The sequence below is a fragment of the Heterodontus francisci genome, chromosome 10 (assembly GCF_036365525.1).
Source record: "Heterodontus francisci isolate sHetFra1 chromosome 10, sHetFra1.hap1, whole genome shotgun sequence".
Taxonomy (NCBI): Eukaryota; Metazoa; Chordata; class Chondrichthyes; order Heterodontiformes; family Heterodontidae; genus Heterodontus; species Heterodontus francisci.
In genome coordinates, this window is record NC_090380.1 from 3,703,850 (window position 1) to 3,716,067 (window position 12,218).

Genomic DNA, 12,218 nt, shown 5'->3' on the forward strand with positions numbered 1-12,218 from the left:
ACTCACTGTCACTCTCTGACACTCTCTGACACTCACTATCACTCTCTGACACTCTCTATCTCTCTCTGACACTCTGTGACACTGTCTGACACTCTCGATCACTCTCTGACACTCTCTATCTCTCTCTGACACTCTCTGACACTGTCTGACACTCTCGATCACTCTCTGACACTCTCTATCTCTCTCTGACACTCTCTGACACTCTCTGACACTCTCTGACACTCTCTATCACTCTCTGACACTCTCTGACATTCTCAGACACTCTCGGACACTCTCTGATACTCTCTGACACTCTCTGTCACTCTCTGACACTCTCTGACGCTCGCTATCACTCTCTGACACTCTCTGACACTCACTATCACTCTCTGACACTCTCAGATACTCTCAGACACTCACTATCAATCTCTGTCACTCACTATCACTCTCTGACACTCTCTGACACTCTCTGACACTCTCTGACACTCTCTGACACTGTCTGACACTCTCTCTCACTCTCTGACACTCTCTGACACTCTCTGACACTCTCTATCACTCTCTGACACTCTCGATCACTCTCTGACACTCACTATCACTCTCTGGCACTCTCTATCTCTCTCTGACACTCTCTGACACTGTCTGACACTCTCTATCACTCTCTGACACCCTCTGACACTCTCTATCACTATCTATCACTCTCTGACACTCTCTGACACTCTCTGACACTCACTATCACTCTTTGACACTCTCTCTCTCTCTCTGACACACTCTGACACTGTCTGACACTCTCTATCACTCTCTGACACTCTCTATCACTCTCTATCACTCTCTGACTCTCTCTGACACTCACGATCACTCTCTGACACTCTCTATCTCTCTCTGACACTCTCTGACACTCACTATCTCTCTCTGACACTCTCTGACACTCTCAGATACTCTCAGACACTCACTATCACTCTCTGTCACTCACTATCACTCTCTAAACTTTCTTGACACTCACTATCACTCTCTGACACTCTCTATCACACTCTGACACTCTCAGATACTCTCAGACACTCACTATCACTCTCTGACACTCTCCTTGTCACTCTGACACTCTCTGACAATCACTATCACTCTCTGACACACTCTATCTCACTGACACTCTCTGACACTGTCTGATACTCTCCATCACTCTCTGACACTCTCTATCTATCACGACACTCTCTATCACTCTCTGACACTCTCTATCACTCTCTGACACTCTCTGACATTCTCAGACACTCTCTGACACTCTCTGAGACTCTCTATCTCTCTCTGACACTGTCTGAAACTCTCTGTCACTGCTATCACTCTCTGACACTCTCTGACACTCTCTGTCACTCTCTAACACTCTCTGACCCTCTCTGAGACTCACTATCACTCTCTGACACTGTCTGACACTCTCTATCACTCTCTGACACTCTCAGATACTCTCAGACACTCACTATCACTCTCTGACACTCACTATCACTCTCTGACACTCACTATCACTCTCTCACACTCTCTGACACTCTCTGACACTCACTATCACTCTCTGACACTCTCTGACACTCTCTATCACTCTCTCACACTCTCTGACATTCTTTATCACTCTCTGACACTCTCTATCACTCTCTGACACTGTCTGACACTCTCTATCACTCTCTGACACTCTCTGACACTCTCAGATACTCACTGTCACTCTCTGACACTCTCTGACACTCACTATCTCTCTCTGACACTCTCTATCTCTCTCTGACACTCTGTGACACTGTCTGACACTCTCGATCACTCTCTGACACTCTCTATCTCTCTCTGACACTCTCTGACACTGTCTGACACTCTCGATCACTCTCTGACACTCTCTATCTCTCTCTGACACTCTCTGACACTCTCTGACACTCTCTATCACTCTCTGACACTCTCTGACATTCTCAGACACTCTCGGACACTCTCTGACACTCTCTGACACTCTCTGACACTCTCTGTCACTCTCTAACACTCTCTGACACTCTCTGACGCTCGCTATCACTCTCTGACACTCTCTGACACTCACTATCACTCTCTGATACTCTCAGATACTCTCAGACACTCACTATCACTCTCTGTCACTCACTATCACTCTCTGACACTCTCTGACACTCACTATCACTCTCTGACACTCTCTGACACTGTCTGACACTCTCTCTCACTCTCTGACACTCTCTGACACTCTCTGACACTCTATCACTCTCTGACACTCTCGATCACTCTCTGACACTCACTATCACTCTCTGGCACTCTCTATCTCTCTCTGACACTCTCTGACACTGTCTGACACTCTCTATCACTCTCTGACACCCTCTGACACTCTCTATCACTCTCTATCACTCTCTGACACTCTCTGACACTCTCTGACACTCACTATCACTCTTTGACACACTCTCTCTCTCTCTGACACACTCTGACACTGTCTGACACTCTCTATCACTCTCTGACACTCTCTATCACTCTCTATCACTCTCTGACTCTCTCTGACACTCACGATCACTCTCTGACACTCTCTATCTCTCTCTGACACTCTCTGAAACTCTCTATCACTCTCTATCACTCTCTGACACTCTCTGACACTCTCTGACACTCTCTATCACTCTCTATCGCTCTCTGACACTCTCAGACACTCTCTGACACTTTCTGTCACTCTCTATCACTCTCTGACACTCTCTGAAACTCGCTATCACTCTCTGACACTCTCTGACACTCACTATCACTCTCTGCCACTCTCTATCACTCTCTGACACTCTCTGAAACTCGCTATCACTCTCTGACACTCTCTGACACTCACTATCTCTCTCTGCCACTCTCAGACACTCTCAGACACTCACTATCACTCTCTGTCACTCACTATCACTCTTTGACACTCTCTGACACTCACTATCACTCTCTGACACTCTCTGACACTGTCTGACACTCTCTCTCACTCTCTGACACTCTCTGACACTCTCTATCACTCTCTATCACTCTCTGACACTCTCTGACACTCTCTATCACTCTCTGACACTCTCTGACACTCACTATCACTCTTTGACACTCTCTATCTCTCTCTGACACACTCTGACACTGTCTGACACTCTCTCACTCTCTGACACTCTCTATCACTCTCTATCACTCTCTATCACTCTCTGACACTCTCTGACACTCACGATCACTCTCTGACACTCTCTATCTCTCTCTGACACTCTCTGACACTGTCTGAAACTCTCTATCACTCTCTGACACTCTCTGACACTCTCAGACACTCTCTGACACTCTCTGACACTCTCTATCACTCTCTGACACTCTCAGACACTCTCTGACACTTTCTGTCACTCTCTATCACTCTCTGACACTCTCTGAAACTCGCTATCACTCTCTGACACTCACTATCACTCTCTGCCACTCTCTATCACTCTCTGACACTCTCTGACACTCACTATCTCTCTCTGCCACTCTCAGACACTCTCAGACACTCACTATCACTCTCTGACACTCTCTGACACTCACTATCACTCTCTGACACTCTCGGACACTCTCTGACACTCTCTATCACTCTCTGACACTCTCTGACACTCACTATCACTCTTTGACACTCTCTATCTCTCTCTGACACACTCTGACACTGTCTGACACTCTCTCACTCTCTGACACTCTCTATCACTCTCTATCACTCTCTATCACTCTCTGACACTCTCTGACACTCACGATCACTCTCTGACACTCTCTATCTCTCTCTGACACTCTCTGACACTGTCTGAAACTCTCTATCACTCTCTGACACTCTCTGACACTCTCAGACACTCTCTGACACTCTCTGACACTCTCTATCACTCTCTGACACTCTCAGACACTCTCTGACACTTTCTGTCACTCTCTATCACTCTCTGACACTCTCTGAAACTCGCTATCACTCTCTGACACTCACTATCACTCTCTGCCACTCTCTATCACTCTCTGACACTCTCTGACACTCACTATCTCTCTCTGCCACTCTCAGACACTCTCAGACACTCACTATCACTCTCTGACACTCTCTGACACTCACTATCACTCTCTGACACTCTCGGACACTCTCTGACATTCACTATCTCTCTCTGCCACTCTCAGACACTCTCAGACACTCACTATCACTCTCTGACACTCTCTGACACTCACTATCACTCTCTGACACTCTCGGACACTCTCTGACGCTCTCTATCACTCTCCATCACTCGCTATCACTCACTCAAACTCTCTGACAATCGCAGCCACTCTCAGACACACTCACACACACACTATCACTCTCTATCAGTCTCTGACACTCTCTGACACTCTCTGACACTCTCTGACACTCTCAGACACTCACTATCTCTCTCTGACACTCTCTATCTCTCTCTGACACTCTCTGACACTGTCTGACACTCTTTATCACTCTCTGACACTCACTATCTCTCTCTGACACTCTCTGTCTCTCTCTGACACTCTCTGACACTGTCTGACACTCTTTATCACTCTCTGACACTCTCTATCACTCTCTGACACTGTCTGACACTCTCTATCACTCTCTGACACTCTCTGACACTCTCTGACACTCTCTATCACTCTCTGACACTCTCTGACAATCTCAGACACCGTCTGACACTCTCTGTCACTCTCTATCACTCTCTGACACTCTCTGAAACTCGCCATTACTCTCTGACACTCACTATCACTCTCTGACACTCTCTATCTCTCTCTGACACTGTCTGACACTCTCTATCACTCACTGACACTCTCTGACATTCTCTGACACTCTCTGTCACTCTCTATCACTCTCTGACCCTCTCTGACACTCGCTATCACTCTCTGACACTCTCTGACACTCACTATCACTCTCTGACACTCTCTGACACTGTCTGACACTCTCTCTCACTCTCTGACACTCTCTGACACTCTCTGACACTCTATCACTCTCTGACACTCTCGATCACTCTCTGACACTCACTATCACTCTCTGGCACTCTCTATCTCTCTCTGACACTCTCTGACACTGTCTGACACTCTCTATCACTCTCTGACACCCTCTGACACTCTCTATCACTCTCTATCACTCTCTGACACTCTCTGACACTCTCTGACACTCACTATCACTCTTTGACACTCTCTCTCTCTCTCTGACACACTCTGACACTGTCTGACACTCTCTATCACTCTCTGACACTCTCTATCACTCTCTATCACTCTCTGACTCTCTGACACTCACGATCACTCTCTGACACTCTCTATCTCTCTCTGACACTCTCTGAAACTCTCTATCACTCTCTATCACTCTCTGACACTCTCTGACACTCTCTGACACTCTCTATCACTCTCTATCGCTCTCTGACACTCTCAGACACTCTCTGACACTTTCTGTCACTCTCTATCACTCTCTGACACTCTCTGAAACTCGCTATCACTCTCTGACACACTCTGACACTCACTATCACTCTCTGCTTCTCTCTATCACTCTCTGACACTCTCTGAAACTCGCTATCACTCTCTGACACTCTCTGACACTCACTATCTCTCTCTGCCACTCTCAGACACTCTCAGACACTCACTATCACTCTCTGTCACTCACTATCACTCTCTGACACTCTCTGACACTCACTATCACTCTCTGACACTCTCTGACACTGTCTGACACTCTCTCTCACTCTCTGACACTCTCTGACACTCTCTATCACTCTCTATCACTCTCTGACACTCTCTGACACTCTCTATCACTCTCTATCTCTCTCTGACACTGTCTGACACTCTCTCTCACTCTCTGACACTCTCTGACACTCTCTATCACTCTCTATCTCTCTCTGACACTGTCTGACACTCTCTATCACTAACTGACACTCTCTGACATTCTCTGACACTCTCTGTCACTCTCTATCACTCTCTGACCCTCTCTGACACTCGCTATCACTCTCTGACACTCTCTGACACTCACTATCACTCTCTGACACTCTCTGACACTCTCAGATACTCTCAGACACTCACTATTACTCTCTGACACTCACTATCACTCTCTGACACTGTCTGACACTCTCTATCACTCTCTGACACTCTCAGACACTCTCTGACACTCTCTGTCACTCTCTATCACTCTCTGACACTCTCTGAAACTCGCTATTTTTCTCTGACACTCGCTATCACTCTCTGACACTCTCTGACACTCACTATCACTCTCTGACGCTCTCTGACACTCTCAGATACTCTCAGACACTCACTATCACTCTCTGACACTCACTATCACTCTCTGACACTCTCTGACACTCACTATCACTCTCTCACACTCTCTGACACTCTCTGACACTCTCTGACACTCTCTGTCTCTCTCTGACTCTCTCCATCACTCTCAGACACTCTCAGACACTCTCTGACTTTCTCTGACACTCAACATCACTCTCAGACACTCACTATCACTCTCTGACACTCTCTGACACTCAGACACTCACTATCACTCGCTATCACTCTCTGACACTCTCTGACACTCACTATCACTCTCTGACACACTCCATCTCTCTCTGACACTCTCTGACACTCTCTGACACTCTCTATCACTCTCTGACACTCTCTGACCCTCTCTGACACTCACTATCACTCTCTGACACTCTCTATCTCTCTCTGACACTCTCTGACTCTGTCTGAAACTCTCTATCACTCTCTGTCACTCGCTATCACTCCCTATCGCTCTCTGACACTCTCAGACACTCTCTGACACTTTCTGTCATCTCTATCACTCTCTGACACTCTCTGAAACTCGCTATCACTCTCTGACACTCTCTGACACTCACTATCTCTCTCTGCCACTCTCAGACACTCACTATCACTCTCTCAAACTCTCTGACAATCTCAGCCACTCTCAGACACTCTCACACACACACTATCACTCTCTATCACTCTATATCACTCTCTGACACTCTCTATCACTCTCTGACAGCCTCTGACACTCTCTGACACTCTTTATCACTCTCTGACACTCTATCACTCTCTGACACTGTCTGACACTGTCTGACACTCTCTCACTCTCTGACACTCTCTATCACTCTCTATCACTCTCTATCACTCTCTGACACTCTCTGACACTCACGATCACTCTCTGACACTCTCTATCTGTCTCTGACACTCTCTGACACTGTCTGAAACTCTCTATCACTCTCTGACACTCTCTGACACTCTCAGACACTCTCTGACACTCTCTGACACTCTCTATCACTCTCTGACACTCTCAGACACTCTCTGACACTTTCTGTCACTCTCTATCACTCTCTGACACTCTCTGAAACTCGCTATCACTCTCTGACACTCACTATCACTCTCTGCCACTCTCTATCACTCTCTGACACTCTCTGACACTCACTATCTCTCTCTGCCACTCTCAGACACTCTCAGACACTCACTATCACTCTCTGACACTCTCTGACACTCACTATCACTCTCTGACACTCTCGGACACTCTCTGACATTCACTATCTCTCTCTGCCACTCTCAGACACTCTCAGACACTCACTATCACTCTCTGACACTCTCTGACACTCACTATCACTCTCTGACACTCTCGGACACTCTCTGACGCTCTCTATCACTCTCCATCACTCGCTATCACTCTCTCAAACTCTCTGACAATCTCAGCCACTCTCAGACACACTCACACACACACTATCACTCTCTATCAGTCTCTGACACTCTCTGACACTCTCTGACACTCTCTGACACTCTCAGACACTCACTATCTCTCTCTGACACTCTCTATCTCTCTCTGACACTCTCTGACACTGTCTGACACTCTTTATCACTCTCTGACACTCACTATCTCTCTCTGACACTCTCTGTCTCTCTCTGACACTCTCTGACACTGTCTGACACTCTTTATCACTCTCTGACACTCTCTATCACTCTCTGACACTGTCTGACACTCTCTATCACTCTCTGACACTCTCTGACACTCTCTGACACTCTCTATCACTCTCTGACACTCTCTGACAATCTCAGACACTCTCTGACACTCTCTGTCACTCTCTATCACTCTCTGACACTCTCTGAAACTCGCCATTACTCTCTGACACTCACTATCACTCTCTGACACTCTCTATCTCTCTCTGACACTGTCTGACACTCTCTATCACTCACTGACACTCTCTGACATTCTCTGACACTCTCTGTCACTCTCTATCACTCTCTGACCCTCTCTGACACTCGCTATCACTCTCTGACACTCTCTGACACTCACTATCACTCTCTGACACTCTCTGACACTCTCAGATACTCTCAGACACTCACTATTACTCTCTGACACTCACTATCACTCTCTGACACTGTCTGACACTCTCTATCACTCTCTGACACTCTCAGACACTCTCTGACACTCTCTGTCACTCTCTATCACTCTCTGACACTCTCTGAAACTCGCTATTTTTCTCTGACACTCGCTATCACTCTCTGACACTCTCTGACACTCACTATCACTCTCTGACGCTCTCTGACACTCTCAGATACTCTCAGACACTCACTATCACTCTCTGACACTCACTATCACTCTCTGGCACTCTCTGACACTCACTATCACTCTCTCACACTCTCTGACACTCTCTGACACTCTCTGACACTCTCTGTCTCTCTCTGACTCTCTCCATCACTCTCAGACACTCTCAGACACTCTCTGACTTTCTCTGACACTCAACATCACTCTCAGACACTCACTATCACTCTCTGACACTCTCTGACACTCAGACACTCACTATCACTCGCTATCACTCTCTGACACTCACTATCACTCTCTGCCACTCTCTATCACTCTCTGACACTCTCTGACACTCACTATCTCTCTCTGCCACTCTCAGACACTCTCAGACACTCACTATCACTCTCGGACACTCTCTGACACTCACTATCACTCTCTGACACTCTCGGACACTCTCTGACATTCACTATCTCTCTCTGCCACTCTCAGACACTCTCAGACTCTCACTATCACTCTCTGACACTCTCTGACACTCACTATCACTCTCTGACACTCTCGGACACTCTCTGACGCTCTCTATCACTCTCCATCACTCGCTATCACTCTCAAACTCTCTGACAATCTCAGCCACTCTCAGACACACTCACACACACACTATCACTCTCTATCAGTCTCTGACACTCTCTGACACTCTCTGACACTCTCAGACACTCACTATCTCTCTCTGTCACTCTCTATCTCTCTCTGACACTCTCTGACACTGTCTGACACTCTTTATCACTCTCTGACACTCACTATCTCTCTCTGACACTCTCTATCTCTCTCTGACACTCTCTGACACTGTCTGACACTCTTTATCACTCTCTGACACTCTCTATCACTCTCTGACACTGTCTGACACTCTCTATCACTCTCTGACACTCTCTGACACTCTCTGACACTCTCTATCACTCTCTGACACTCTCTGACAATCTCAGACACTCTCTGACACTCTCTGTCACTCTCTATCACTCTCTGACACTCTCTGAAACTCGCCATTACTCTCTGACACTCACTATCACTCTCTGACACTCTCTATCTCTCTCTGACACTGTCTGACACTCTCTATCACTAACTGACACTCTCTGACATTCTCTGACACTCTCTGTCACTCTCTATCACTCTCTGACCCTCTCTGACACTCGCTATCACTCTCTGACACTCTCTGACACTCACTATCACTCTCTGACACTCTCTGACACTCTCAGATACTCTCAGACACTCACTATTACTCTCTGACACTCACTATCACTCTCTGACACTGTCTGACACTCTCTATCACTCTCTGACACTCTCAGACACTCTCTGACACTCTCTGTCACTCTCTATCACTCTCTGACACTCTCTGAAACTCGCTATTTTTCTCTGACACTCGCTATCACTCTCTGACACTCTCTGACACTCACTATCACTCTCTGACGCTCTCTGACACTCTCAGATACTCTCAGACACTCACTATCACTCTCTGACACTCACTATCACTCTCTGACACTCTCTGACACTCACTATCACTCTCTCACACTCTCTGACACTCTCTGACACTCTCTGACACTCTCTGTCTCTCTCTGACTCTCTCCATCACTCTCAGACACTCTCAGACACTCTCTGACTTTCTCTGACACTCAACATCACTCTCAGACACTCACTATCACTCTCTGACACTCTCTGACACTCAGACACTCACTATCACTCGCTATCACTCTCTGACACTCTCTGACACTCACTATCACTCTCTGACACACTCCATCTCTCTCTGACACTCTCTGACACTCTCTATCACTCTCTGACACTCTCTGACCCTCTCTGACACTCACTATCACTCTCTGACACTCTCTATCTCTCTCTGACACTCTCTGACTCTGTCTGAAACTCTCTATCACTCTCTGTCACTCGCTATCACTCCCTATCGCTCTCTGACACTCTCAGACACTCTCTGACACTTTCTGTCACTCTCTATCACTCTCTGACACTCTCTGAAACTCGCTATCACTCTCTGACACTCTCTGACACTCACTATCTCTCTCTGCCACTCTCAGACACTCACTATCACTCTCTCAAACTCTCTGACAATCTCAGCCACTCTCAGACACTCTCACACACACACTATCACTCTCTATCACTCTCTATCACTCTCTGACACTCTCTATCACTCTCTGACAGCCTCTGACACTCTCTGACACTCTTTATCACTCTCTGACACTCTCTATCACTCTCTGACACTGTCTGACACTGTCTGACACTCTCTCACTCTCTGACACTCTCTATCACTCTCTATCACTCTCTATCACTCTCTGACACTCTCTGACACTCACGATCACTCTCTGACACTCTCTATCTCTCTCTGACACTCTCTGACACTGTCTGAAACTCTCTATCACTCTCTGACACTCACTATCACTCTCTGCCACTCTCTATCACTCTCTGACACTCTCTGACACTCACTATCTCTCTCTGCCACTCTCAGACACTCTCAGACACTCACTATCACTCTCTGACACTCTCTGACACTCACTATCACTCTCTGACACTCTCGGACACTCTCTGACATTCACTATCTCTCTCTGCCACTCTCAGACACTCTCAGACACTCACTATCACTCTCTGACACTCTCTGACACTCACTATCACTCTCTGACACTCTCGGACACTCTCTGACGCTCTCTATCACTCTCCATCACTCGCTATCACTCTCTCAAACTCTCTGACAATCTCAGCCACTCTCAGACACACTCACACACACACTATCACTCTCTATCAGTCTCTGACACTCTCTGACACTCTCTGACACTCTCTGACACTCTCAGACACTCACTATCTCTCTCTGACACTCTCTATCTCTCTCTGACACTCTCTGACACTGTCTGACACTCTTTATCACTCTCTGACACTCACTATCTCTCTCTGACACTCTCTGTCTCTCTCTGACACTCTCTGACACTGTCTGACACTCTTTATCACTCTCTGACACTCTCTATCACTCTCTGACACTGTCTGACACTCTCTATCACTCTCTGACACTCTCTGACACTCTCTGACACTCTCTATCACTCTCTGACACTCTCTGACATTCTCAGACACTCTCTGACACTCTCTGTCACTCTCTATCACTCTCTGACACTCTCTGAAACTCGCCATTACTCTCTGACACTCACTATCACTCTCTGACACTCTCTATCTCTCTCTGACACTGTCTGACACTCTCTATCACTCACTGACACTCTCTGACATTCTCTGACACTCTCTGTCACTCTCTATCACTCTCTGACCCTCTCTGACACTCGCTATCACTTTCTGACACTCTCTGACACTCACTATCACTCTCTGACACTCTCTGACACTCTCAGATACTCTCAGACACTCACTATTACTCTCTGACACTCACTATCACTCTCTGACACTGTCTGACACTCTCTATCACTCTCTGACACTCTCAGACACTCTCTGACACTCTCTGTCACTCTCTATCACTCTCTGACACTCTCTGAAACTCGCTATTTTTCTCTGACACTCGCTATCACTCTCTGACACTCTCTGACACTCACTATCACTCTCTGACGCTCTCTGACACTCTCAGATACTCTCAGACACTCACTATCACTCTCTGACACTCACTATCACTCTCTGACACTCTCTGACACTCACTATCACTCTCTCACACTCTCTGACACTCTCTGACACTCTCTGACACTCTCTGTCTCTCTCTGACTCTCTCCATCACTCTCAGACACTCTCA